Consider the following 25830-nt stretch of genomic DNA (forward strand, 5'->3'; position numbering starts at 1 on the left):
GACCCGGCCTGCCTGACGACGCTTGCTTGTATGTACTGTTATCTGTGGGTGGTTTGGTTTGTTTGCACTGTATTATGTTTAGTATTGCACTGCGTTTATGTTTGTATGGTTAGTGTTAATAAATTGTATTGTTTATCACATATCTGAGGTCTGCGTTTCCCTGCGTCAGTCACACACCTCTGGTCACACCTGGGAGCCCTGACAGAGAGGTGCTTCTGGATCCTGCAGAGTATCCTGGAAGAAGCCTCTAGATTCCGCACAGCTCAGATCAGGATCCTATCCTTCGGTGTGGAGTTGGAGAAGAACAAAATCCAGCAGTCATGGCTCAGGAAGGGGAAATGTTTGAGGAGACCCCTATGAGGAGGTCTAAATGAGGAAGTCCCTGGTTTCAGTGGACAGGAGCTAGGTGGAGCTGTGTCGGTGAGGACGGGGTTAATCCTGGGCGAATTCCCGAAATTCCAGCCCCCTCCCCCCTCTGCTGATCCTGGAGGACTGGACACACCTTACAATCCTCCCACCATAAAGGAAAAGTCCAAACTTGTGTCTGTGTCCCCGCATGGGAGATTCACCCACTATTCACCCCGTGGCAGAAAGTTCGATCATGTGATCCGTGTTCCGTGTGAATGTGGTGACTGATAAAGGTGTGACGGAATATCTTCCATGACATTGGAACCATCCACCGTCCCACACACAGCACCGCACTTTATTATCCTCGTATTCCAGAGAACATCTCGCACGGTCGCTCTCCACGGCGGCATTCACACCGCAGCGTTGCGTTTTTGAGTGTTTTTTGGGGGCATTTTTTGTACTTTTGCGTGTTTTTGTACAGAAATTTTAAAGCATTTTTGAGTCCGGCCTTTTTTTTATTTAATAGCCGAAAAAAAAAAAAAAAAAGAAATATCTGTTTCATAATTTATTTTTCAGTATTTTGTTGTTTTTTCATCAGCTTCTCTTTTGATTATTTTTAATTTATTTGTTATTTTTTTTGTTTAGGGTTAGAGGTTAATTAATGTTTTATTATCATCATCAATCTATTAAAATAAAAAAATAATAATACATAATAAGACATTTATTATTGATTAGTTTTTCTTTTTGTTTCTTTGTCAGGGTTGGGGATTCGGTTTCGGTCAGAGTTGCTGGTTGAGGGTTGCGAGTTGAAGTTAGGGGTGGAGCTTAGGGGTATATTTATTTTATAATGATGTATTTTATTTATTATTATTTATTTTTGTTTAGGGTTAGAGTTCTAAGTTAATTATTTTATTTATTATTATTAATATTATCAATCTATCAAAATAAATAATAAGGCATTTATTAACCCCTCCCCCTCCAGAGGATTTACCCCCCTTAATGACCACGCCTCTTTTTGCTACTCGGCGCTGCACTAATTCAACTGACAATTGCGCGGTCATGCAATGCTGCACCCAAACGAAATTTAGATCCTTTTTTTCACACAAATAGAGCTTTCTTTCGGTGGTATTTGATCACCTGTGCGCTTTTTATTTTTCACGCTATAAACAAAAAAAGGCCAACAATTCTGAAGAAAAACAATATTTTTTACTTTCAGCTATAAAAAATATATAGTAAACTCAAAGTTGGTTATAAATTTAGGCCAAAATGTATTCTGCTCCATGTTTTTGGTGAAAAAAAATCCCAATAAGTGTATATTGATTGCTTTGTGTGAAGTTATAGAGATACAAACGATGGTATAGATACTGCAATTTACGCCATTTTTCTGCTATACAGCTCTGCACTAGTGTAACGGACAATTGCGCGGTCATGCAATACGGTACATAAATGAAATTTACATCCTTTTTTCTCCACAAATTGAGCTTTCTTTTGGTGGTATTTGATCGCCTGTGCGGTTTTTATTTTTTGTGCTATAAAAAAAAGGCTGACAATTTTAAAGGAAAAAAAAACAATATTTTGGACTTTTTGCTATAAAACATGTCCAGTAAAAAAAAATGTAAAAATAAAATTTAGTTATAAATTGCTGCCAAAATGTATTCTGTGACATGTCTTTGCTAAAAAAACCCAATACGTGTAAATTAATTGGTTTACGTGAAAGTTATAGCGTTTACAAATGGCGGGAAAGATACTGGGATTTTTAGGGGTTTTTTTTATACTAATAATGGCGGCGATCAGCGACTTATGGCGGGACTGCGGCGGACATTCTGACATTGGGGGGTACTGACTTGGGGTCACTGACATCCCCAGTGACACCAATACAGTGATCAGTGCAAAAAAAAAAACCACTGACACTGTACTAATGGCACTGGGGAGGAAGGGGTTACGTTTATTATTCAGGGAAAGGGTTAACTGTGTGAGGGGAGTGTTTTACTAGGGGGCGGGGCGGGGGTGTGTGCTGGATGGGGACAGGCTGATCGGGAGAGAGAAACTCTCCTGTCCCGATCAGCGTGTCCTGGAGCTGTCAGGGAACTGTCAGAAAGCACAGCTACTGCAGCCCTGCTCTCTGTCAGTGATTGCCGCCGATCGCCGGGACATAGCCGGTAACGACCGGCTGTGACCCGGCGACTGACATCCGCGGCCTTGATCGGTGGGACAGGTAGGGCGGCAGCACGCCTCACGCACGCCCCCTACCTGTTTTAAAAACATACGTTTTAAAACGTGGTTTTGCCCAGCCGTGCCGCCCTGTGGCTGTATTTACACAGTGGCTGGGCGGCATCTTTGTTTTTATTTCTTTGTCAGGGTTGGGGATTTGGCTTCGGTCAGAGTTGGTGGTTGAGGGTTGCCAGTTAAAGTCAGGGGTGGAGTTTAGGGGTAGATTTATTTTATAATTATGTATTTTGTTTTTGCAATTATTATTATTATTTATATTGGATCGGGTTAGCGCACGGTTTCCCAACCAGGACTCCTCCAGAGGTTGCCAGGAGCTCCTTGTGCAATGAGCAATTGTTGCCTCTCAGGTAAGTTCCCACTGACACCATTGATCTTCTCAGCAATCTGTGGGGGGGGGGGGGGTGATTCTTCCCGATGACCACAAATGTAAGGAGTGTTCCTACGTCCGACCATCACACCAACGTATCAGGAATTGCAGATAAAGTCATTTTTAGCCGGGGGGGGGGGGGGGGTTCCCTGAGACCGGAAAGTTAGGTCAGGGGTTCCTCTGCATTGACAATTGACATTTTTCTTTTAATTAATTTTTTTGCATTTCTTTTTTTTTACTTAGGGTTAGGGGTTTATTTTTATTTATTATTTGTGTATTTATTTTTTTATGGCTATCTATTATATATATGATTTATTTCATATTTATTTATTATTATTATTATTGCATCATTTGTTAGACGCATTTCTGCTGAATTTGTTGTTGTATTCAGTCTCTCAGTGTTACACCGAACATTCCATTGTTAGACCGATCGTTTCTGTGTGAGGGGCGAACATTCCATTGTTAGACCGATCATTTCTGTGTGAGGGGCGAACATTCCATTGTTAGACCGATCATTTCTGTGTGAGGGGCGAACATTCCATTGTTAGACCGATCATTTCTGTGTGAGGGGCGAACATTCACCATCAGGGGGGAGCATATACACATTTCCTGCACTGTATATCTGATGCATATTCTTACCCCCAATTACACAGAGCATTGAGGTCGGATGTAAGTTGGAGACATCCTGTAAGGACGTTATTCCCGGCACAGCTTGGTGTCATCTGCAAAGACTGAAATGGGGTTTATAATCTCAGACCCCATATTGTTTAGGAATGTATTATAAAGTAAGGGTCCCAACACTGAACCTTGGGGTACACCACTAATAACACTGAACCTTGGGGTACCCCACTAATAACACTGAACCCTGGGGTACACCACGAATAACACCGAACCTTGGGGTACACCACTAACACTGAACCTTGGGGTACCCCACTAATAACACTGAACCTTGGGGTACACCACGAATAACATCGAACCTTGGGGTACACCACTAATCACACTGAACCTTGGGGTACCCCACTAATAACACTGAACCCTGGGGTACACCACGAATAACATCGAACCTTGGGGTACACCACTAATCACACTGAACCTTGGGGTACACCACTAATTACACTGAGCCTTGGGGTACCCCACTAACAATGAGCCTTGGGGTACCCCACTAACAATGAGCCTTGGGGTACCCCACTAATCACACAACCTTGGGGTACCCCACTAACACCCCTAGACCAGAGTATGAATCATTAACCACTACTCTCTGAATACGATCTTTTATCCAGTTATCTATCCACTTACATTTGGATTTTCCAGCCTGTAGCCTTTACCGTACACATTAGCCCTGTGTGGGGAACTCTGGCAAATGCTTTTGCAAAATCCAAGTCTACCGCGTTCACCGCCACCCCTCTGTCCAAGTCTACCGCGTTCACCGCCACCCCTCTGTCCGAGTCTACCGCGTCCACCGCCACCCCTCTGTCCGAGTCTACCGCGTCCACCGCCACCCCTCTGTCCGAGTCTACCGCGTTCACCGCCACCCCTCTGTCCAAGTCTACCGCGTTCACCGCCACCCCTCTGTCCAAGTCTACCGCGTCCACCGCCACCCCTCTGTCCAAGTCTACCGCGTCCACCGCCACCCCTCTGTCCAAGTCTACCGCATCCACCGCCACCCCTCTGTCCAAGGTTTTGCTCACCTCCTCATAAAAAGAAATCAATTTTGTTTGACAACTTCTGTCTTTCATGAATCCATGCTGTCTGTTGCTTAAAATATTTTTTCCAGCAAGAACTCCAGATCCACACAGTGTACCGGCCAGGGCGAACTAGGTCCAAGGATCTGTTTCTTGGTTAGGCAGCTGGCCTGATAGTGACCAGTCTGTCCACAGCCAAAACAATGCCTATCTAAGGCCGGTCTGGGGCCCCACTGCGAGGTGGCTGGACGAGGTGGTAGTAGGGGCTGTGGCGTTGGCACTGTTTGGGGCCCATCCAGTGCAGGATTGGGCATCATGGCAGCTTGGGGTGCCTCGGCAGCAGGCTTCTTCCATTGTGGGTTAATGAGGAGAGCCTCATCTGCTAAGGCCTCAGCTTCTTCGAGGGTGGCAGGTTTCCACCCACGCACCCACTGTCAGAGCTCGGGGGGGGACACTTGAAAAGGAACTATTCCTTCAGGATGGCCTGGATGATCTGCTCAGGGGAGGTTGCCTTCTCCCCTTCCAGCCACCAGCGGCAGGCAACCGACAACTTATGTGCAAACATTTTGAAGGAGGCCTCTGGAAGGCGGAGGGTAGTCCGGAACTGGGCCCGATGTGACTTCAATGAGACCGCATAGTAGTCCAGTACGGCCCTTTTTATCTCCTCATAGTTCCGTTTCTTGAGGGGGTCCATCATTCGGTAGGCTTCAGCAGCCCCTCTGTCAAGCAGCCCTACCACATGGTGAGTCCAGTCTGTGGGTGGGACCTCCAGTAGTTCGCACTGGTATTCAAAGTCCTGGAAGAACCCATCCACATCTCCAGTGTGCTCTTGGTAGGGCTTAAAGTCCTTCCTGGATATTCTCTGGGCCTCCCGTGCCACAGGGACAGCCACAGGAGCAGCTGCTTGGTTCTTTGCAGCTTCCCACTCGGTTTGTCTCTTTTTGAGCCTTTTTCAATGGCCGCCATCTTTCTATCTATGGTGGCATCCTCCCCTAGAATGGCCATCTCTTCCTCATACCAGATGACCCAAGGGCTCTTGCCGCTTGTGCTGTGAATGTTCTGGTCCATCTTCCTCGAGACCGCTTGGCCCGTCTGTGCTCGACTGTTCCCGTTGCCTGGCTTCCTCCAGCATCTGGACCAGCTGATCTTTGTTAAGTCCCCTGTAGTTGAGGTCCAAAGTTCTGGCCTTTTCTTGTAAGCTGGTTGCCATCCATTGTCGATATTCCGGGGCCTCCGTGTCCATCATATGCAGACTCGGAGAGACTGCACAGAACCCGACGTGCAGACATTTATTGGGGAGTTTTTCGGGGTACAGACAATAGATCCGTTTATCCACAGATCAACACCAGACACAGCAACACAGTAAAGTTCTCTAGAAGGCAATATGGGACAACAGGGGGCCGATAGTCCACAGGGTTCAATTGGACAGAGGGGCAAAGGTTCCATGGGAATTGGGGTTCCTGGGGAGAATTGGGCTCAGTCTTTCAGGCAGCACGGAGTTAGTTCACTTACTGGATGCGGGGAGCCGGACACGGAGGGCTACAGTCCACACCGGCAACACAGGGTCAATCCACACAGGCAGCTCCAGGCAGGGAAGGGTTAAGTCCGTCAGGCTCACGGGCAGCAAAGGGTTAAGTCCGCACAGGGGAGAGATCCAGCAGCAGACTGGCAGGCAGGGGAGCCAGTGAGAGGAGGAAAGGATCTGATCAATGAGGAGGCTGGTCCGCAGCTCAGACCTCACTCACACAGCAGGGACAGCAGCCAGGAGATATACTAGGGACAGGGGCATCGCTCTGCCTTAAGTACAGAGCTGGGCATGTTCCCGTGGTAACCCGAGACTTAATGTCAGATTACCATGGCAATGGTCCCCGCCCCCCGCCTCTCTGGACCCACCCAGGGAACGCGGCCTTTGTCCCTGTCGAGCACGGGAGGATGGAATCCCGCCATGCACGTGGGGACAGCGAGGGGGGGGGTGACAGGAGGGAGCCTGCATGTGGATTCCCACAGCAGGGTGCCTGACTTTCTGGCGCCTGGCCAGGGGAGCAGGGGGCCAGATTGCCAGCAACAGAAGAGTGAGGGGCTGCTGCGGGGTGCCAGGCAGCAAACCAGAGGATGGGGGGGGGGGGGGGAGAGACCAGCTCTGTGACAGGGATATACGGAATGTATGGGATATACAGAACGTATGGGGTGCATGGAATGTACAGGGGTATACAGGGTATAGGGATGTATGGGGGTATATGAGATGTACGAGGTATACGGGATATATGGGATTGCGGGGTATACAGGATATATGGGATTACGGGGTATACGGGATGTACGGGATGTTAGTTACTTGCCATTCAAGCCTTTGATGTCAGCAGATCCAAGTTGCAGAGGGAAGGGTCTCCCCAGGTGGTATTGATGTTACAATGGGAGATGTCTTTTATTTACTTCTTTAGGCCTGCTAGCCTGTTTTTTAAAGTCCCCCAGCAGGGGGGTGGCTCTGAGTAACTGACCAATACTCTGTTAGGGAGGGATTGACAGGCAGAACCCAAAATTAGAACCAGCATCTTTCCTAATTCATATTCTGGCCAATAACTTCCCAGCTGCACCAGCGACAATCTCTCCGCGGGTATTTTATTATGCAGATAAGTCTAAGGATCATGTAGATATGAATTATGAAATTGTACGTTACACGGTGTACGAATTCTATGTTTTGGCTCCCCTGATGATCTGAGGTGGACGAGTGACCCATCAAAATGTTCGTCTGCGCATTCGCCATCTGACGCGGTATCCGGTTTTTATGTAAGTCTTCCATATTTCAAGATATGAGACATAGGGGAAAACTGGATCTTTCAAAATGTTATCTGGTTTGTGCTTCTTGGGAAGGTTCAGTTCTCTTTTCTGGAGGTGGGAAGTTACACAGTTTCTCCAATCAGTGCAGCACCACGTGGCTCCTGCTGGGATCTGGCCTGTGACACTTAACACACACACATCGGTCACTGTGCCTCTCAGGAAGGGAGGGGGAAGGAATGAGAATTGGATACCCTTAGCAGGACTGAAACCAAAATGGTTGCACCGCGTCCATCTCGGATGCGCATTTTTGCGACACGAGGTATACGGGATATATGGGATTAAGGGGTATATGGGAAGTACGAGGTATACGGGATGTACGGGGGTATAAGTGGTATATGGGATATATGGGATGTACAAGGTATACGGGATATACGAGGTATATGGGATAATATGGGATGTATGGGGGTATATGGGGTACACGGGATGTACAGGGGTATATGGGGTACACGGGATGTACGGAATGTACAGGGGTATATGGGGTACACGGGATGTACAGGGGTATATGGGGTACACGGAATGTACAGGGGTATATGGGGTACACGGAATGTACGGAATGTACAGGGGTATATGGGGTACACAGGATGTATGGGGGTATACGGGATGTATGGGGGTACACGGGATGTATGGGGGTGTACGTGATGTACAGGGGTATATGGGATGTATGGGGGTATATGGGATGCACGGAATGTACGGGGTATATGGTATGTATGGGGGTATATGGGATGTACGGGGGTATGTGGGATGTACGGGGGTATGCGGGATGTAAGGGGGATATGGGGTACACGGGATGTAAGGGGGTATACGGGATGTATGGGGGTATACGGGATGTACGGGGGTATACGGGATACACGGGATGTACAGTCAAGCAGACATTCTGCCAGGAAGCTTCAACGAACCATCCCAGAGCTCCACAGCGCCCTCATGGTAGTTCAATGAACACTACAGGAGCCCCGCCGCTGCCAGGAGTTGTAGTCTCATTCACAGAACTCTGAATGAATGATGCAGCCGTGTGGGCGGAGCCTCGCTGATTTCAGATCTAACAGATAGAACTTCTCCCCGAATCATCTATCTGGGGGGGAGGGGCCTATGGGAACAAAAGTGAATGTATCCTTTAATAAGAACGCTCTGGAGGTGCAGATAAGACAAACATGTGACTTTGTGACCTTTTGTGATTTTAACATCTAATTCTACAGAACGCAACAAAGACGCAGAAAAGTGCCGGAGCGATGAAGACCACGCCCACCGAGAGCGAATGTGTTCACTCGTCATGTGACTTTGTGTGTCGCCATTCCCAGCCGTGTGACCCGAAGATGTCTCCACGAGGGAATAATTATCATGACGGACCTTCCAGAGATGTGAGATCACCAAACATGGGAAGTGCGTTCACCTAAAGTGTTCCTGGACCCCGGATCCCGCATTCACCGCGTCCGCTCTCCCCGGACCCCGCGTCCGCCCTCCCCGGACCCCGCGTTCACCGCGTCCGCCCTCCCCAGACCCCGCGTTCACCGCATCCGCCCTCCCCGTACCCCACATTCACCTAAAGTGTTCCTAAACCCCAGACCCCACATTCACTGCGTCCACCCACCCCAGACCCCGCATTCACCCTCCCCAGACCCCGCATTCACCTAAAGTGTTCCTAAACCCCGGACCCCACATTCACTGCGTCCACCCTCCCCAGACCCCGCATTCACCGTATCTGCACCCCCCAGACCCCGCGTTCACTATATCTGCTCTCCCCAGACCCCACACTCACCTAAAGTGTTCCTAAACGCCGGACCCCGCATTCACCCTCCCCGGCCCCCGCATTTACTATATCCGCTCTCCCCGGACCCCGCGTTCACTGCGTCCGCTCTCCCCGGACCCCGCATTCCCTATATCCGCTCTCCCCGGACCCCGCATTCCCTGTATCCGCTCTCCCCGGACCCCGCATTCACTATATCCGCTCCCCCCGGACCCCGCACTCACTATATCCCCTCCCCCACAGTACACACAACATGGAAATTTCATTTTAGTAAATATAAAGGCTAAATCCCTTTTCCCATCAGCAGTGTAGAGTAGTCTTGTGACTTCTATCAGTGTACAGCCGAGCACTGGTTACAGCTTGTAGGAGGAGTTTTCTTTCTGCTGTAGGAGGATGCAGGACCCCGGACCTCTGTCTAGATAGCGCTGATCACATGCACCCTCCCAAGGAAAAAAAAAAAAACTCTAGTAACACACACCAAACTGAGCATGTGCAGAGTGACTCCACAACATATGTCTCATCAGGAGATAACAGAACACTGGAAGAAGGGGAGGATCAGAGCAGACAGGATCAAACAGCCTTTTCCCACAATGCGGAGGATTAACCCCTTCGCTCCCACAGGGAGTATAACCAGCAACATGCTTTGCTGCATCTACAGACGGGGGGGGGGGGGGGTCACCGCTGCGGGTTCAGGAACACTCTAAGTGAACATGTGATCCGTGTGCAGGGAATGGGAACGTCATCCCGTCATTGTCGGAAGCCGAGAATCATTCTTGGCACATTATTTTTAGGATAATATATATATTTGTACACATTATACACACACTGTACTGTTACGATTTTTTGGGGGTTTTTTTTACAAATTTTTTTAAATATTTTTGATCAGATCCAGACTCCGCCCAGGAGCCGTGCCATAGCAGGTCACGTCAAGCCACGGACAATAGATAGCCGGGGCCCAAATTAAATTTACATTTTTCCCCCCAGGAATTGAGCTTTCGGTGGTATTTAATTGCCTGTGCAGTTATTTATTTTTTGCACTATGAAAACAGGAAAAAAAACAAAAAAAAAAAAACAAAAACAGTATTTTTTACTTTTTGCCATTAAACAGGTCCAGTAAAAATAAAAAAAAATAAAAAAGTTTGTTGTAAACCAATACAGTGATCAGTGCTAAAAAAAAACAAAAAAAAACACATTGCCTTTTTTATTTTTACTGGACTTGTTTAATAGCAAAAAGTAAAAAATACTGTTAACCACTTCAAGTCCAGGAAAAAACAGTATTTATTACTTTTTGCCATTAAACATGTCCAGTAAAAATTAAAAAAAATTGATCAGTGCTAAAAAACAAAAAAAAAAATTTGACTTTTTTTTTTTTTCTGGACTTGAAGTGGTTAAAAGTCAGTCAAAATGTTTTTGGTTTTTTTTTTGTTTTTTTAGCACTGATCACTGTATTGGTTTATGACGAAATTTGATTTATTTTATTTTTACTGGACATGTTTAATAGCAAAAAGTAAAAAATACTGTTAACCACTTCAAGTCCAGAAAAAAACAAAAAAACAGTATTTTACTTTTTGCTATTAAACATGTCCAGTAAAAATAAAATAAATCAAATTTCGTCATAAACCAATGCAGTGATCAGTGCTAAAAAAACTAAAAGTCAGTCAAAATGTTTTTGGTTTTTTTTTTAACCACTTCAAGTCCAGAAAAAAAAAAAAAAAGTCAAAAATTTTTTTTTTGTTTTTTAGCACTGATCAATTTTTTTTAATTTTTACTGGACATGTTTAATGGCAAAAAGTAATAAATACTGTTTTTTCCTGGACTTGAAGTGGTTAACAGCAAAAAGTAAAAAATACTATTAAACATGTCCAGTAAAAATAAAAATAATAAACTTTTGTCATAACCAACACAGTGATCAGTGCTAAAAAACCCATTTTGACTTTTTTTTTTCTGGACTTGAAGTGGTTAAAAGTCAAAGTCAAAATGTGTTTTTTTTTTTTGTTTTTTTAGCACTGATCACTGTGTTGGTTTATGACAAAATTTTATTTATTTTTTTTATTTTTACTGTACATGTTTAACGGCAAAAAGTAAAACACTTTTTTTTCTGGACTTGAAGTGTTTTACAGTATTTTTTACTTTTTGCTATTAAACATGTCTAGTAAAAATAAAAAAAAAATAAATCAAATTTTGTCATAAACCAACGCAGTGATCGGTGCTAGAAAAAAAAAAAAATTGACTTTTAACCACGTCAAGTCCAGAAAAAAACAGTATTTTTTACTTTTTTCCATTAAACATGTCCAGTGAAAAATTAAAAAAAAATATATAATTTTGTCACAAGCCAATACAGTGATCAGTTCGTAAAATTTTTTTTTCTTTTTTTACTTTTAACCACTTCAAGTTCAGAAAAAAAAACAGTATTTTTGACTTTTTGCCATTAAACATGTCCAGTAAAAATAAAAAAATTTTTTTTTTGTCATAAACCAATACAGTGATCAGTGCTAAAAATAAGGAGAAACATTTTGGACTTTTAGCCACTTCAAGTCTATAATAAAAAAAAAAAAAAAAACAGTATTTTTTACTTTTTTGCCATTAAACATGTCCAGTAAAAAAATGAAAAAAAATCAAATTTCATCATAAACCAATACAGTGATCACTGCTTTAAAAAAAAAAAAAAAAAATTTAGACTTTTAACTACTTCAAGTACAGACACTCCCCCCCCCCCCCCCCCCAGGTCAATTTTCAGCTTTCAGCGCTGTCACACTTTGAATGACAATTGCGCGGTCGTGCGACACTCTACATATTAATTTTTTTACAGACAAATAAAACTTTGTTTTGGTGGTATTTATTCACCGCTGGGATTTTTATTTTTTTGGCAGTACAAATGAAAAAGTCCAAACATTTTGGAAAAAAAGTGTTTTTCTTATAAAATTTTGCAAATAAATAATCTTTCTTCATAAATCGTGGCCAAAATGTATTCAGATGTCATCTTTTTAGTAAAAAAACAATAACCCAAATTAGTTTATAACCAAAAATAATAATTTTTCAAAAATTTTTTGTACATTTTTATATTTTTTTTTTTACATACTGTAACACCATGGTGACAACAAACTACTTGTGGGGGGGTGATGAAGATTTTTTTTTTAAAACCCTAGGCTGTATAAACAATTTCTCCTTCTCTCTGGCTGCATTCTTGCAGCCATTGAGAAATACTGAGAGCTGTGATTGGTCACAGCTTGTCACATGGTACAAGGCTGTTGTGAATGGCCCTGTACCATGTGATCTCCGTGATCATTCACAGATTTCACACGTAGTAAGCAATGATGTCAGACGTGACATCTTGCTTACTACTCTGCATGTGATCACTGATTGGCCAATCAGTGATCACATGATTGGGACCTCGTACAAAGGTCCCGTACCACGATCGGTGTTCCGGAGGACACAGCGGGCACCGGATCGCGGTGCTGCAAACTCCCAGGAAGCACCTGCACTGCTCCCATCCCGCCGTTTATGTACATGGGCTGGATGGGAAGTGGCTAAAAAAAAAAATCACATTTTGTCAAATTTAGGCCAAAATGTCTCCTGTTCCGTGTCTTTGCTAAAAAAAAAAAAAATCCCGATACGTGTAAATTAATCGATTTGCGTGAACGTTATAGCGTCTACAAATGGCGGGATAGATACTGGGATTTTTAAAATTGTTTAAAAATTTTTTACTAGTAATGGCGGCTAGCGGCGACTTCTAGCTGCGGACATTCTGACACTGGGGGGGGGGGGGGACTGACTGACTGACTTGGTGTCATTGACATCCCCAGTGACACCAATACAGTGATCAGTGCTAATAGAAAAAGAAACAATTTTGAAAAAAAAAAGTATATATTTGACTTTTTGCTATAAAACATTTCCATTAAAAATTTAAACAAAATCAAATTTTGTCAAATTTAGGCCAAAATGTATTCTGCTCCGTGTCTTTGCTAAAAAAAAAAAAAGAAAATCCCAGTACGTGAAATTAATTGGTTTACATGAAAGTTACAGCGTCTACAAATGGCGGTATAAATACTGGGATTTTATATAATTTTTTTAAAGTGACACCAATACAGTGATCAGTGCTGCTTATATATATATATATATATATATATATATATATATATATATATATATATATATATATTTTTTTTTTTTTTTTACTTTTGCTATAAAACATTTCCAGAAAAAAAATTTAAAAAAAATCAAATTTTCTCAAATTTAGGCCAAAATGTATTCCGCTCCATGTCTGCTAAAAAAAAAAATATCCCAATACATGAAATTAATTGGTTTACGTGAAAGTTATAGCGTCAATAAATGGCGGGATAGATACGGGGATTTTTTATTTTTACTAGTAATGGCGGCGATCAGTGACTTATAGCGGGACTGCGGCGGGCATTCTGACACGGGGGGACTGACTCGGTGTCACTGACATTCCCAGTGACACCAATACAGTGATCAGTGCTAAACAAAAAAAAAAAAAAAAAAAAAAAAAAACTGTACTAATGGCACTGGGCAGGAAGGGGTTAACATGAGGGGCCATCAAAGGGTTACCTGTGTGCTGGGAGTGTTTTACTAGGGGGCGGGGTCTGTTTTACTAGGGGGTGGGGCCTGTGTGCTTCACCATAATCACACTGCTGTGGATGGCTGTGCTGTGCACCTGAGCAGACAGGGAGGAGAACTGTTTTGTTTACAAACAGTTCTTGTCCCAGTCGGAGATGCTTGGCAATCACCGGCCGGGACCCGGTGATTGACAGCCACGGCCGCGAATGACGGCGAAGCGCCCCCTACCTGGAAATGGAGTCTCGGCTATCCCATAATCACAGCCAGTGAGCCGAGGAGAAAAATGGGGCGGGGCCGAGCCGTTGGCTTTGTGTGTCAATGGAGACCGAACCTGCTTGACCCCATAGCCAGCTGCTCTAGGAACGGTTCCTCGGGGGCGGATCTGATCACATGAAGATGGATGACATGGACACGGCCTCAAGCAGACAATTGTTTTTTGAGACGGGTTTACAAATTGTATAAACATCTTATAACTGTTACAGGAATCACGTCATCTCAAATACAAATAATAACTTACAAGTGTCCTGTTCTTCATTAATGGGGGAAAGAAGGGAAACGGGAGGGGGATGGGGAGAGGGAGGGGGGTGAGGGGGATGGGGAAGGATGAAAAAAAAAAAAAAAAAAGATTAAAATAATTAACATAGCAATATAAAATGGAGTCTCAAAACCTTCCCATGATGGAGACCTCCAGTGGCCTCCAGGAGAAGGACAGCACGTGCTCTTCTCTGGGACACAAAGAAAGATGGAGGCACACATGGTGGTGTGATGAGATGATTGGCTGTGGTGCTGTGCCATACATAGTTAGTCTGGCTGAAAAAAGACAAAAGTCCATCCAGTTCAACCATGAAAAAAAAAAAAAAAAAGTTATAATCCTCCACCCACAGTTGATCCAGTGGAAGGCAAAAAACCCAGCAAAGCACGATCCAATTTGCTCCTGCTGGGAAAAACATTCCCACCAAGGAGTGGACAATCGGTGTCCTTCCCAGGTCCCACCCCTCAATCTCTGCGTCCTTCAGTTCCACCCATCAACCTCAATGTCCACCGCCAGTTCCGCCAGCCCATCATCTTCAGGTGTCCCACCTCCAGTTCCACCAGCCCCTCAACTTCAGGCGTCCCACCTCCAGTTCCACCAGCCCCTCAACGTCAGGCGTCCCACCTCCAGTTCCACCAGCCCCTCAACGTCAGGTGTCCCACCTCCAGTTCCACCAGCCCCTCAACGTCAGGTGTCCCACCTCCAGTTCCACCAGCCCATCATCTTCAGGTGTCCCACCTCCAGTTCCACCAGCCCATCATCTTCAGGTGTCCCACCTCCAGTTCCACCAGCCCATCATCTTCAGTTTCCCACCTCCAGTTCCACCCATTGTCCACTGGGCCGAGTTCCTCTTCGTACTGTGCCTGTAACCCTCACATTGGATGATCCAAGTTCAACATCCTCATTATCCCAATCTATTGTTCCACAAAGAATTCCAATGGCTGACTGAGCAGCGAAGACACCCCCACCCCCCACCACCCCCTTCTACAATTCCAGCCCCAAATGCATCCACATCCAGGAGGACAGCACCAGCCATCATTGCGGGTCACAAGTCACAATATGGCGGCACGGTTGGCAAGCTGTAGATTATCACATTAAATGGTCATATAAAATTAGCAGGATAAAGAAGTACAAAAACAAGCAGAAAAAACAAACAAACAACGTCAATATGTTTTCTTCAAGGCTTATAGGACAATACTGCGTCATGGTGGAGGCGAGGAGCCATTTTTGGTGTCCTTTTTGGTCCGGAAACGTCCTTCAGCTGAAACAATTTCACATTACAAACTGTCGGGGCCTTCATGTGATTCCATCCTAAAAAGAAGGAAACGATGAAAATTCAGGGAGGTGTCACGGTGAGCTGGAGGAACATCAGTCAACAAATATGAAACAGTCATTGGGGGGGCGGTAGTTGTTGGGAACAGACACAGCAAACATCTGAACATGCAAATCTGCCGGCCTTCTATTACCGGGTCACCCGGCTACCTGTAGCCAACGTGATATAAAACAACCCAAACCCAAGCCCGGCTCCACCTCAGGATCCAACAAATACACGGAGCGACTCTGGCCACGTCACTGCCATCCCTGAAGCCTTCCACCAATTGGATTGATGAACCATGACGGCCTGGAATTTTATGGTTGAGTGGTGAGCACTTCCGCCTAACAGCACTGAGGTCTTTGGTTTGGTTCCTGGCAAGGAGATCAACTGCATGTTCTCCCTGTGTTTGCATGGGTTTCCTCCCACACCCCCATGGAACAGCCTTCTTCTGGAGGAGACTACCACAGAGAAGCTATGCCCACCCCTCCTCTCTGCTGCCCATTCACAGAGGCCTTTGTATTTTGTTATTGGAGGGGTGCAGCAGGACAGGCAGGTGCACAGCCTCCCCCTTTCCCCCCTCCCATGGTGTCCCTTGTACCTGGGGGGTGGTGAGGCCCCCCTGTAAAAAGTGAAGGCATGCTATAAGCCTTCTTCTGGAGGAGAACACCACAGAGTAGCTATGCCCACCCCTCCTCTCTGCTGCCCATTCACACAGGCCTTTGTATTTTGTGATTGCAGGGGGGCAGCGGGACAGGCGGGGGTACCCCCCTCCCGATGGTGGCCACTCACAACCATGGTGTCTCTTCTGCCTGAGAGGTGGTGAGGCCCCCCTGTAAAAAGTGAATGCACACTAGAAGCCTTCTTCTGGAGGAGACCACCACAGAGCATATATACCCAACCCTCCTCTCTTCTGCCCATTCACAGAGGCCTTTGAATTTTGTGATTGGAGGGGGGCAGCAGCACAGCCTCCCCCTTCCCCCCTATGGTGTCCCTTCTACCTGGGGGGGGTGGCGACGCCCCCCCTGTAAAAATTGAAGGCATGCTATAAGCCTTCTTCTGGAGAACACCACAAAGCAGCTATGGCCAACTCTCCTCTCTGCTGCCCATTCACAGAGGCGTTTTTATTTTGTGATTGGAGGGGGGCAGTGGGACAGGTGGGGGTACCCCCCTCCCGATGGTGGCTGCTGACAACCATGGTGTCCCTTCTGCCTGGGGGGTGGCGACGCCTCCCTGTAAAAAGTGAAGGCAAGCTATAAGCCTTCTTCCTCTGGAGGAGAACCCCACAGAGCAGCTATGCCCAACCCTCCTATCTGCTGCCCATTCACAGAAGCCTTTGTATTTTGTGATTGGAGGGAGCAGCAGGACAGAACTGGACCACAGGGCAATGGAAGAAGGTGGCCTCATCTGATGAATGACATTTTCTTTTCCATTATGTGGATGGCTGGGTGGGTGTGCGTCACTTACCTGGGGAAGAGGTGGCACCAGGATAGAGTATGGAAAGAAGACAAGCCGGCGGAGACAGTGTGATGCTTTGGGAAATGTTCTGCTGGAAAACCTTGGCTCCTCCTGCCATTCATGTGGATGCTGCTTGACACGTACCACCTACCTAAAAACATTGTGGGTGACCAAGTCCACCCCTTCATGAAAACGGTCTTCCTTGATGGCAGAGGGCTTTTTCAGCAGGATAATGCACTCTGCCACACTGCAAAAATGGCTCAAGAATGGTTTGAGGAACAGAACAATGAATTTGAGGTGTTGCGTTGGCCTTCAAATTTCCCAGTTCTCAATCCAAATCGAGAATCTGTGGGAAGTGCTGGAAGAACAAGTCCGATCCATGGAGGCCCCACCTCCCAACTTAGAGGACTTAAAGGATCTGCTACTAACAGCTTGGTGCCAGTTACCACAGCGTACCATCAGAGGTGTAGTGGAGTCCATGGTGAGATGGGTCAGGGCTGTTTTGGCAGCAAAAGGGGGACCTACTCAATATTAGGTGGGTGATCATAAAACTATGGCTGATATTCAATATTGTGAAGACCATGTCTTGGAGACCATTGAGGGACACAGGAGTTCAGGAACTGTCAGATTACACAGCCACCTACAGGAGGACTGGACACTGGCAAACAAAAAAAAATAGTGGTCCAGTCCAACATGACCTCCGCTCCCAACACAACCTTGATCTATGGCAAAGCAGTACCAAGAGCACGATCGATAACACAGAATGGTGGGTCCTGTGTTCCTCTATGGTCTTCAAGAATTGTATACGCAAGTATAAAATTCCCATTTTGTTTCCATTGTCTATTGAGATAGAGGAATTTAGAGACGGTCGGCATGTCCCGAAGCAGCCAACTGTTGGGCGGACCATGCAAAAACAAAACCAGGGACTGCCTCAAAAAGCTACCTACAGGGACTTATGGAAGCTAGCCTTGGATGAGGTCTGGACACCCGCATGAAAGAACTTTGAGAACGCGTGAAGAAGACAGCCTTGCAGATCTGGCCAACAGTAGCCTGATGCCAAAATGCCCAAGAAGTGCCCACAGATCGAACAATGTGCCTTCACAGGAAAGGGTTGAACCAGATCCTTAGGAATGTTGGATTGCCTGAGCCACTGAGAGATGGTGTGATGGGAAGCAGAGTCCCCCTTACAGGGACATGAGGAATGATGATATATGAGCTGCGAGGTAAGTCTGCACAGCATGAAGTCCATCCAGGCAAAGGAGGAAGATCTTCTGATGAACAGGAAGAGACAGAGGAACAGAAGAACAATGTCCTGCTAGAGGTGAAAGGCCATGACGACGTTAGAATGAAAGGAAGTGTCAGGACCTGGATTTTAACCTGCAACCTCTACGGTGTCTGGCCACTCGGAGATGCTGGACGGGGCCCTGTCTGACCACTTAGACAACCTTGCCTTGTTCCTTGTGAACCTTGAACGCTTCGCTCCTTCCATGAGCTTCCCATTTAAGCCATGGATTTGAAGGTCTCAAAGTCAGTTGAATACACCCCCCCCCCCACACTCTCATTGGTCGTAGAATGACGTAGATATGGAGGTAACACCCCCACACTCTCATTGGTGGTAGAATGACGTATATATGGAGGTGACACCCCCACACTCTCATTGGTTGTAGATATGGAGGTGACACCCCCACAATCCCATTGGTTGTAGAATGACGTATATATGGAGGTGACACCCTCACACTCTCATTGGTTGTAGATATGGAGGTGACACCCCCACAATCCCATTGGTTGTAGAATGACGTAGATATGGCGGTGACACCCCCACACTCCCATTGGTTGTAGAATGACGTGGATAGGGAGGTGACACCCCCACACTCTCACTGGTCATAGAATGACGTGGATATGGAGGTGACACCCCCACACTCTCACTGGTCGTAGAATGACGTGGATATGGAGGTGACACCCCCACACTCTCACTGGTCGTAGAATGACGTGGATATGGAGGTGACACCCCCACACTCTCACTGGTGGTAGAATGACGTGGATATGGAGGTGACACCCCCACACTCTCACTGGTCGTAGAATGACGTGGATATGGAGGTGACACCCCCACACTCTCATTGGTTGTAGAATGACATGGATGTGACACCCCCACACTCTCATTGGTTGTAGAATGACGTAGATATGGAGGTTGCACCCCCACACTCTCATTGGTCGTACGACGTAGGTATGGAGGTTGCACCCCCACACTCTCATTGGTCATACAATGACGTAGCTATGGAGGTTGCACCCCCACACTCTCATTGGTCATACAATGACGTAGCTATGGAGGTTGCACCCCCACACTCTCATTGGTCATACAATGACGTAGCTATGGAGGTTGCACCCCCACACTCTCATTGGTCGAAAAATGAGGTAGATATGGAGGTGGCACCCCCACACTCTCATTGGTCATAGAATGATGTAGATATGGAAGTGACACCCCCACACTCTCATTGGTTGAAAAATGAGGTAGATATGGAGGTGACACCCCCACACTCTCATTGGTCGTAGAATGATGTAGATATGGAAGTGACACCCCCACACTCTCATTGGTCGCAGAATGACGTGGATATGAAGGTGACACCCTCACACTCACCTTACAAATCAAGGAAGAACACCTGCTCCAGGTTCCGATCTCCACATTGGACGGAATATCTGCCTTTATCCTCAGAAGTCACATTGTTTATTGTGAGGTCACCATTTGGACCATACTTAATGCGCTTGTCTTCTCCGTCCATCACCTTATCGTCCTTCTCCCAGTTGATCTCAGCCTTGTTGGCCATGTTAATGGGGTGAAATGTGATGCTGCCGATGGGCTGGCTCTCCAGGCGGCCTGTAGAGGGGAAGACATATTATGACATGAACGTAAAGTAAACCTAACATTACTGTGATGTCCCCAACCAGATAATGTACAAAAAGCAACAAGGACACTACATACGTGAAAAGGTCTCCCGGAGAATCCCCTTTGAACCCGGCAACAATCTGGAGTATCAAAATATTGACTTTACGTAGGAAATCAAGACTCTGCAAATTGGTCCAGCAATGTGAATGTCAGCCTTACAGATCAATAGGGATGTGCAGAATGTGGAAGGGGCCAAACTCAATCACCAACTTCTGATGAGTTCAGATAGGTACATGCAGCTGCAGGCGGTGCATTTCATTGCTATTATCCGCCTTGTAGTAAGACAGACTGACCAAAAGGAACCCAGCTGTGATTGGTCTGACCCAGGAGGTATCCAAGCTGTGATTGGTCTGACCCAGGAGGTATCCAAGCTGTGAGTGGTGTGACCCAGGAGGTATCCAAGCTGTGAGTGGTGTGACCCAGGAGGTACCCAGCTGTGAGTGGTGTGACCCAGGAGGTACCCAGCTGTAAACGGTCTGATCCAGGAGGTACCCAGCTGTGAGTGGTGTGACCCAGGAGGTACCCAGCTATGTGTGGTCTTGACCCAGGAGGTACCCAGCTATGAGTGATCTTGACCCAGGAGGTACCCAGCTATGAGTGGTCTTGACCCAGGAGGTACCCAGCTATGAGTGGTCTTGACCCAGGAGGTACCCAGCTATGTGTGGTCTTGACCCAGGAGGTACCCAGCTATGAGTGGTCTTGACCCAGGAGGTACTCAGCTGTGAACGATATGAGCCAGGTATCCCAACTGTGAGCGGTCTGACCCAGAAGGTACCCCAGCTGTGAGTGGTCTGACCCAGAAGGTATCCCAGCTGTGAGCGGTCTGACCCAGAAGGTACCCCAGATGTGAGCGGTCTGACCCAGAAGGTATCCAAGCTGTGAGTGGTGTGACCCAGAAGGTACCCCAGTATTGAGTGGTGTGACGCAGGAGGTACCCCAGCTGTGAGCGGTCTGACCCAGAAGGTATCCAAGCTGTGAGTGGTGTGACCCAGAAGGTACCCCAGTATTGAGTGGTGTGACCCAGAAGGTACCCCAGTATTGAGTGGTGTGACGCAGGAGGTACTCCAGCTGTGAGCGATCTGAGGCAGGTACCCAGATGTGAGTGGGCTGACCCAGGAGGTACCCCACTGAGTGATCTAAGCCAGGTACCCCAGATGTGAGTGGCGTGACGAAGCAAGTACCCCGCTGTGAGTGATCTGAGCCAGGTACCCCGCTGTGAGTGATCTGAGCCAGGTACCCCAGCTGTGGGTGTCGTGACCCAGGAGGTACCCCAGATTTGAGCGATCGGGAGCTCCTATGCCTTCTTCACACCTCATTATGTACTATTGTGACCTGTAGTCCCGTGCCAGAACACGCTGTTCTCAGCACTCACATGGTGACATCGACCATACTATGCATAACTGCACCGCTTACTCAGTCTAGTGTAATTGCAGGGGGCGGAGGACAACTCTACGCCTCCTGCATTTGGGGCTTTGAGCCTTCGGGATTGGCCGTATTTTCCGCTACTGTTATTGAGCATTTGGGATGGTCCTGGAGATCCTAATACAGTCAAAAAACAACATCCTGAGGACCAACAGTAAAGAAAAAAAATCAATACATGAAGAACTTCCTGTTCTGGGAAGAGGCACTACCAGGTTAGAGGCTGCTCAAGGGCACTCCCCAATCAATGCTACAGGATCCCCTGAAGGGTCCAATCTTCACCCATCACAGCCAACTCCACCACTAAAGGCTTGGGATCCCTGCCCTGGACCAGACCATACCAGTCCCACAAGGCAATACAGTTCGGTCCGTATATATTCAGGCACAATGTTCGTTTTTTCAGGTATTTACCAAAACATATTCCAGCTCTAGTTCTATGATGGATCTGGGTGGACCGTGCGCACTCTCAGGTGTAATTTGAGGGTATGTACATCCACATTGGGGGAGGGGTTTAGGAATTACAGCTCTTAAGAGTCAAGGACATGGCCAAAGACTGGATTTCCTCCTTTGGTCATGTCCATGGGTTCCAGACTTCAGGCAAAGCATCAGAAAGGAGGAAACCCAGTCTTTGCCTGAAGTCTGGAACCCATGGATATGACCAGAGACTGGGTTTCCTCCTTTCTGATGTTTTGCCTGAAGTCTGTGTCATTATGATATCTACTCCTTGCAGGATTGTGTATTTCCATGTGCAGTCTGGTAGACAGGAAGCATGGAGCACAGCAGCTACACTATACTGCCAAAAGTATTGGCCCCGCCCTTCCAATCATGTGATTCAGGTGTTCCAATCCCCTCCGTATCATGTGATTCAGGTGTTCCAATCCCCTCCGTATCATGTGATTCAGGTGTTCCAATCCCCTCCGTATCATGTGATTCAGGTGTTCCAATCCCCTCCGTATCATGTGATTCAGGTGTTCCAATCCCCTCCATGGACACAGGTGTATACAATCCATCCCCTAGGCATGCAGACGGCTTCTACAAACATTGGTGAAAGAATGGGTCGCTCTCAGGAGCTCAGTGACTCCAAGCGTGGTCCCGTGATAGGTGGCCACCTGGGCAATAAGTCCATCCGGGACATTTCCTGGCTACTAAATATTCCACGCTCAACTGTTAGTGGGATTATAACAAAGTGGAAGCCACTGGGAACAACAGCCACTCAGCCACCAAGTGGTAGGCCACGTCACATGACAGGGCGGGGTCAGCGCATGCTGAAGCGCACAGTGCGCAGAAGTCACCAACTGTCTGCAGAGTCAATAGCTAAAGACCTCCAAACTTGGTGTGGCCTTCAGATGAGCCCAACAACAGTGCGTAGAGAGCTTCATGGAATGGGTTTTCCATGGCCGAGCAGCTGCATCCAAGCCTTCCATCACCAAGTGAAATGTAAAGCGTCGGATGCCGTGGTGTAAAGCACGCCGCCACTGGACTCTAGAGCAGAGGAGACGCGTTCTCTGGAGTGACCAATCACACTTCTCTGTCTGGCAATCCGATGGACATGTCTGGGTTTGGCGGTGGCCAGGAGAACAGTACTTGCCTGACTGCATTGTGCCAAGTGTACAGTTTGGTGGAGGGGAGATTATGGTGTGGGGTTGTTTTTCAGAGGTTGTGCTTGGCCCCCTAGTTCCAGTGAAGGGAACTCTTAAGGTGACATTTTGGACAACTTTGTGGGAGGAGTTTGGGGATGGCCCCTTCCTGTTCCAACATGACTGCCCACCAGTGCACAAAGCAAGGTCCATAAAGACATGGAGGAGCCAGTTTGGGGTGGAGGAACTTGACTGTCCTGCACAGAGTCCTGACCTCAACCCCATAGAACACCTTTGGGATGAATTAGAGCGGAGACTGCGAGCCAGGCCTCCTCCCCCGACATCAGTGCCCTGACCTGACAAATGTGCTTCTGGAAGAATGGTCCAACCTTCCCATAGACACCCTCCTAAACCTTGTGGACGGCCTTCCCAGAAGAGTTGAAGCTGTTATAGCTGCAAAGGGCGGGGCCAACTCAGTATTGAACCCTATGGACTAAGACTGGGGGGCCATTAAAGGTCATGTGTGTGGAAAGGGCGGGGCCAACTCAACATTTAACCCTACGGACTAAGACTGGGGGGCCATTAAAGGTCATGTGTGTGGAAAGGGCGGGGCCAACTCAATATTGAACCCTACGGACTAAGACTGGGGGGCCTTTAAAGGTCATGTGTGTGGAAAGGCCCGTGGCCCAATGCCTGGGGCAATATAGTGTATGTGTAGTGAGGCCAAGAATATCTGGAGTTAGTTCACCTTTTCATTTTTTTTTGAAAAGGCAAACTACTCCTTTAAGAAAAAGGCCCCTTACCTTGGTGGTCAGTGGGGGAAAAAAGAAATTGTATCCCCTCCCCCTCCAACCTTCCTTATAGAAAGCTAAATGATGATTGGTGTCAGTGGTCATTTCTTGGACGGCCCAAAATTGCTAAAGGAACGCCCAGCAACATCTGGAGGAACACGATGAGAGAGGCCGGCCTAAGGAATAGAAGAACCGACACGGATGGGGATTGGCTGGGTGACACTATGGACCAGCATACCTTCTCCCGGCATTGTGCTGACGACACGCTTCCCTACACGGCCGACGACACGCTTCCCCACACGGCCGACATACAAATGTACAGAACAGTCCGGGGCCACACCATGGAAAGAAACATTGTGGGACCTGAAATGATGTCCAATCCAAGACAGCTACAGAATGAACACAGATATAGTTCCAGGTATGCCGGGGCTTCCACCTTCTATTACTGAGACCAAAGTTCAATTAGTAGACCAGTAGACCTCTGTACCCCCGGGATGATGGGAGGGACCCCTCACTGCTCACCAGCAGACCCTCTGTACCCCAGGATGATGGGAGGGACCCCTCACTGCTCACCAGCAGACCCTCTGTACCCCAGGATGATGGGAGGGGACCCCTCACTGCTCACCAGACCCTCTGTACCCCAGGATGACGGGAGGGACCCCTCACTGCTCACCAGACCCTCTGTACCCCGGGATGATGGGAGGGACCCCTCACTGCTCACCAGACCCTCTGTACCCCAGGATGATGGGAGGGACCCCTCACTGCTCACCAGCAGACCCTCTGTACCCCAGGATGATGGGAGGGACCCCTCACTGCTCACCAGACCCTCTGTACCCCAGGATGACGGGAGGGACCCCTTACTGCTCACCAGACCCTCTGTACCCCGGGATGATGGGAGGGACCCCTCACTGCTCACCAGCAGACCCTCTGTACCCCAGGATGATGGGAGGGACCCCTCACTGCTCACCAGCAGACCCTCTGTACCCCAGGATGATGGGAGGGACCCCTCACTGCTCACCAGACCCTCTGTACCCCAAGATGATGGGAGGGACCCCTCACTGCTCACCAGCAGACCCTCTGTACCCCGGGATGATGGGAGGGACCCCTCACTGCTCACCAGACCCTCTTTACCCCAGGATGATGGGAGGGACCCCTCACTGCTCACCAGACCCTCTGTACCCCAGGATGATGGGAGGGACCCCTTGCTGCTCACCAGCAGACCCTCTGTACCCCAGGATGATGGGAGGGACCCCTCGCTGCTCACCAGCAGACCCTCTGTACCCCGGGATGATGGGAAGGACCCCTCACTGGTCACCAGTAGACCCTCTGTATCCCAGGATGATGGGAGGGACCCCTCACTGGTCACCAGCAGACCCTCTGTACCCCAGGATGATGGGAGGGACCCCTCACTGGTCACCAGTAGACCCTCTGTACCCCAGGATGATGGGAGGGACCCCTCACTGGTCACCAGTAGACTTTCTGTACCCCGGGATGATGGGAGGGCCCCTCACTGGTCACCAGTAGGCCCTCTGTACCCTGGGATGATAGAGGTAAGAGTGGTGATTGGATACCAACCTTCCTCCTGGACTGTGTTGTTGGCAGTACTGTGAACATTTACTCTGTAGGTTTCCTTTCCCAACGCGTCATTCACAGCGACAGAATCCCGCCTCCACAGAGATGTTATTGGTGTGGAACTTGAGACCTGAGACCGTCCAATCAAATAGGGGGACGTCGAAATTCTTCCAGGTCAGCTTTGTCACATTCTCCATGTCAGTGGTGAGGGTCACTCTGTCATCCTTGGGTTCAATCTTCACAACGCCATTCATCTCTATAGAGAAAACATGGAAACCGGATTAGATTTACACATCCGTACGTCAGTATACACAGTGCAGCACACGTACACCTCAGTACACCCTCCATACATGTCAGTATACACAGTGCAGCACACGTACACCTCAGTACACCCTCCGTACATGTCAGTATACACAGTGCAGCACATGTACACCTCAGTACACCCTCCGTA

At 47.6% G+C, this 25830-nt stretch overlaps 1 long non-coding RNA gene across 1 annotated transcript; it reads right to left on the reverse strand.

The window, feature by feature from the left end:
• Nucleotides 1–14206: 14206 nt before the first annotated feature.
• LOC149428391 (uncharacterized) lies at nt 14207–25622 on the reverse strand. Its single transcript, XR_016310739.1, has 3 exons — nt 25383–25622; nt 19715–19951; nt 14207–15620 (listed from the first exon to the last, which is right to left on the reverse strand). It is a non-coding gene; the product is annotated as an uncharacterized LOC149428391 (long non-coding RNA).
• Nucleotides 25623–25830: the final 208 nt, after the last annotated feature.

Source organism: Staurois parvus, unplaced genomic scaffold, assembly GCF_062004578.1.
Source record: "Staurois parvus isolate SC_StPar_1 unplaced genomic scaffold, SC_StPar_1.0 ptg003269l, whole genome shotgun sequence".
Lineage (NCBI taxonomy): Eukaryota > Metazoa > Chordata > Amphibia > Anura > Ranidae > Staurois > Staurois parvus.